The sequence below is a fragment of the Propithecus coquereli genome, unplaced genomic scaffold, assembly GCF_000956105.1.
Source record: "Propithecus coquereli isolate 6110/MARCELLA unplaced genomic scaffold, Pcoq_1.0 Scaffold516, whole genome shotgun sequence".
Taxonomy (NCBI): Eukaryota; Metazoa; Chordata; class Mammalia; order Primates; family Indriidae; genus Propithecus; species Propithecus coquereli.
In genome coordinates this window covers 144300-149104 of record NW_012151019.1, presented here as the reverse complement: position 1 = coordinate 149104, position 4805 = coordinate 144300, and the positions used below count along the sequence as shown (strand labels likewise).

At 36.3% G+C, this 4805-nt stretch overlaps 1 protein-coding gene across 1 annotated transcript in view; it reads left to right on the top strand.

Annotated features, from left to right (window-relative positions):
- SMEK1 (SMEK homolog 1, suppressor of mek1 (Dictyostelium)) overlaps positions 1-4805 on the top strand; it is a 48988-nt gene that overhangs the window by 25881 nt on the left and 18302 nt on the right. The window lies entirely within an intron of this gene.

The following is a 4805-nucleotide window of genomic DNA, read 5'->3' as shown; positions in this document are numbered from 1 at the left end:
GAGACCAGCCTGAGCAAGAGCAAGACCCCGTCTCTACTAAAAATAGAAAGAAATTATCTGGACAACTAAAAAATATATATAGAAAAAATTAGCCTGGCATGGTGGCGCATGCCTGTAGTCCCAGCTACTTGGGAGGCTGAGGCAGTAGGATCGCTCAAGCCCAGGAGTTTGAGGTTGCTGTGAGCTAGGCTGATGCCACGGCACTCTAGCCCGGGCAACATAGCCAGACTCTGTCTCAGTAAAAAAAAAAAGAAAAGAAAAGAAAAAAATACAGCTTGAAGAAATTACAAGGGGGTGATTTTAATGAAATCATTGAATGTTGAATTTTAGGGTTATTAATCTATGAATTATGCATACAGTAGAACAGATTGGAAAAGGAAGGAGAAAAGGATGCTAAGAGAAATGTCTGTATTTAATATGTTCTGCTACCAATTTCTATTACATATAGAAATTATGAAAATCCCAGGTAATGGCATAGTAAAGGCCCGTTTTTAAGGTGAAGGGAATATAGCAAAAGAGGCAAATTCTAACTGCATGCATCCCTACGAAAAGGCACGTTTTTGTAATCGGTAAGAGTGTGGGGGAGTTAAACAAAGTGAGTTTGAGTTTCAGCTCCACCTGTCACTTAATAGCTCTCAGTAGCTATGTGACTTGGACAGCCTTCCTAATTTCTTAAAGCTTCAGTTTCCCCATAAGAGGGGTGGTGATATTACTGCCTACCCTGTAAAGTTGTCTGAAGATTAAGTGAAATCATGCGTGTAAAGTGTTTAACATCATGCAGGACTCGTGAGCATTTTTGAAAGTATCTACTGATAATTGCTTATTAAAAATTGTTTTTTTAATAGTATGCTCAGTCTCTCGGGTCTGTATTTTAGGATGCTTGCATCACAGTCGACCAGAGTGCGATATCCTAGGTTCTGCACCAAATATAGAATCTAAGTCTCTGAGAGCTGGCCAATAATTTGCATTTGTTGTAACACCCCCAAAGTTAGAGAACTTCTCACTCTGTCGTCCCACGGTGTGTGAATTGATCTATTCTAACTGAAACAAAAGTTTACATAGTGCCAAGAAGGATTTGTTATTTGCATACCTTCCATGCTTTTTTTGTTTCTTTGATGCCCATAATACTGTAAGAATAACAGATAGCTGTGATACGACTTGGAAGATATTATAAGACATTACCTCAGGTATACAAGTAAAATACTTATTTGAAACCTATGTTTGTTAAATATAGAAAGAAGGCCAATAAATGTCAGTAAGTGCTGCTTGGTAGCATGTGTTACAAATAAATCAGTGTGTTTAGTCTTCATTCCTGTTCCTGTTTAGAAAATGTCTGTATTTCCAGTGTCCTGCCTTTGTCACCTTTTAAAGTAAATTTAAGTAGAAAAATCAATTTTACCTGTAACTACTTTCCTAGAGCTAATAATAATTCCAGAACGTATTGACTAATTTGATATGTTTTCTGTTCATTTAAGACAGACATGTAAATAAATAAGATAGGCAGTACAGTCCGGTAAGTACAATAATAATCCTCTATATAGTATATTGTGATTGATTATGGAGGAGGTTGTAGGGTTCTGGTACCAGTTTCTATTTGTTCTTTGATAAGGAAGTAGTTTTTGCTAACTAGTAGCCTTTGTTCTGGTTCAATTTTGATTCCTGCTTTCCTTGTATAGTCCGTAGTTCTGATCCTTTTCTTTAGCTCCATATGGTTCTATTTTTGTTACATAGAGATTTGTCACTTCTATGTTTTCTTGGTCCTCATACGTGTAAAACGCCAGCTTTACTCATTAAGTATGAATGATTTCAAGTTGTTAAATCTTTGCTTCCCTACAATATGCTCTGTAAAATGCTGGCTGCCAATGCCATGGTTATGTCTATTTCTCTTGATGCTGGGCACGTCTATCTAAAGTGCTGCTGTGAAGGCAGGAGCATTTTACAAATGCTTTGGCAAGGAGTGATTGAAGTACAGTTGAAAGCAGGTTCCTAACCATCTTTTGCAGACAGACACATAGACACACAATATCACAACATCCCCTTACTATTGACTGCTTCCTGTGTAATACTGTCAAACATTCTCAGTCTCTCTGCTTCTGTACCCCCAACTGCAGCAGTTCAGAGAATCTCTTTTTTAACCTTTTGAATTCTAGTTGGTGGAACATATCTGGGATGTATCATGAAATTGGAGGCCATTTGGTAACAAATGTGGTCAAAATCATATGTAATGAGAATAATAATGTTATTCTTACAATATATGTAAGAAAAAATAAAGGTAGGAATAACTAAATTAATTTAGTATCACATGGAAAATGTTTCCTGGGCACCCACGACAGTGTTTATGGATTTTGTAATCCAGTGGGAGGTTGCATACGCACGTGTGTATACGGGGGTGTGTTTTTGAGTGTATGTGTACTTTGACTTAGGCATGTCTAGTGCTGGAGTAGTATTGAATCTACTTCTAGCTCAGGTAGTATGTAATCATTGTAAAACAAAATCTTGATGAAAAGATAGTGATGAGAAAAATGAGTTAGGCAATCAGGAAGGCTCTGCTACCTGCAGATTGATTGGGCTTAAATAAATTTTTTTATCTGAATCTCAGTTATAAAATGAGGTAAGATAAAGTAACATGTGAGGTTCTTTTCAGTTGCTGTACTTCTCAGATTTACTTACCTAGATAAATATGCTATGAGGGTATCCTTTGAATCCTTTTAAAAATAATTTAGTGTATGTTAAACTATTGTGTATGTATACATGGATATCTTCAAATAAAAGATTTTTTTAAATTTCTTTCTTTATTTCAGTAGATTTAGGGGGTACAAGTTGAATTCCATTACACACATATAGTGGTGGAGTCTGGGCTTTTGGTGTACCCATCACCTGAATAGTGCACATTGTACCCCATAGGTAATTTTTCATCCCTCACCCCTACTGCCCTCCCTGCTTGTGAATCCCCACTGTCTATTATACCACTCTGTATACCCTTATGTAGCCATAGTTTAGTTCCCACTTATAAGTGAGAACATGCAGCATTTGTTTCTCTGTTCCTGAGTTAATTCAGTTAGGATAATGGCCTCTAGTTCAATCCAGTTTCTGCAAGACATTATTTAATTCTCTCTTACTGCTGAGCAGTACTCCATGATGTATATATACCACATTTTTTAATCCACTCATGTTTGATGGGCACTTAGGTTGATTCCATATCTTTCTTTGCAATTCTGAATAATGCTGTGATAAACATCTGAGTAGGTATCTTTTTGATATGATTGATTTTTCTCTGGGTACATACCCAGTAGTGGGATTGCAGGATCCAATGGTAGATCTCCTTTTAGTTCCTTGAGAAATCTTCATACTGAGCTCCATAGAGGTTGTACTAATCTACATTCCCACGAACAGTCTCTAAGTGTTTCCTTTTCACAGCATCCATGCGAACGTCTATTGTTTTTTGACTTTTTAATAATGGCCATTCTAATCGGAGATGGTATCTCATTGTGATTTTAATTTGCATTTCCCTGATGATTAGTGATGGTGAATACATTTTTATATGTTTGGCCATTTGAATATCTTCTTTTGAAAAATGATCGTGTCATTTGCCCACTTTTTAAGGAGGAGGTTTGGCTTTTTTCTGGCTGAGTCATTTGAGTTCCTTGTAGATTCTGGATATTAGTCCTTTATTGAACACAGTTTGGGGGATATCTTCTCCCATTCTGTAGGTCTATTTACTGTTTTATTTCTTTTGTTGTGCACAAGCTTTTTAGTTTAAGTCCCATTTGTCTATTTTTGTTTTTATTGCATTTGCCTTTGGGGTCTTAGTCATAAATTCTTTGCCCTAGGCCAACATCTAGAAGAGTTTTTCCTAGGTTTTCTTGCAGGATTTTTGTTTCAGGTCTTAACATTTAAGACTTTAATCCATCTTGAGTTAACTTTTGTATAAGGTGAGAGATAGGGACCCAGTTTCATTCTTCTGCATATGGCCATCCAAGTTTCCCAGCACCATTTATTGAAAAGAATGTCCTTTCTCCAGTGTATTGTTTGTCAAAGTTCAGTTGGCTATAAGTATGTAGCTTTATTTCTGGGTTCTCTATTCTATTCCATTGATCTATGTGTATATTTTTATACTAGTACCATGCTGTTTTGGGTTACTCTTTCCTTGGTAGTGTAATTTGAAGTCAGACAATGTGATGCCAGCAGTTTTCTTCCTTTTGCTTAGGATTGCTATGGCTATTTGGGCTTTTTTTTTTTTAATTCCATATGAATTTTAGAATTGTTTTTTCTAATCCTTTGAAAAATGATATTGGTATTTTGATAGGAATTGCATTGAATCTGTAGATTGCTTTGGGCAGTATGGTCATTTTAACAATATTGATTCTTCCGATCCTTGAGCATGGGATAATTTTTCACTTGTTTATGTCATCTGTGATTTCTTTCATAAGTGATTTATAGTTCTCCTTGTAGAGATCTTTCACCTCCGTAGTTAAATTCTCTCGTAGGGTTTATTTTTTTGTTTTGCAGTTATTGTAAATGGGATTGAGTTCCTGATTTGGTTCTCAGCTTGGTTGTTGCTGGTGTGTAGAAATGCTATTTATTTTTGTATGTTGATTTTATAACCTGAGACTGCTGAATTCGTTTATCAAATCTAGAAGTCAATTAGAGGAGTCAAAAGGTATTTTTTAAACTTAGGGTTAGCTGAGCACAGTCGCTTATGCCTGTAATCCTAAGCACTTTGGGAGGGTGAGGTAGGAGGATCACTTGAGGCCAGCAGTTGAGAACAGCTGAGCAATGTAGCGAAACCCTGTCTCTGCAAAAAA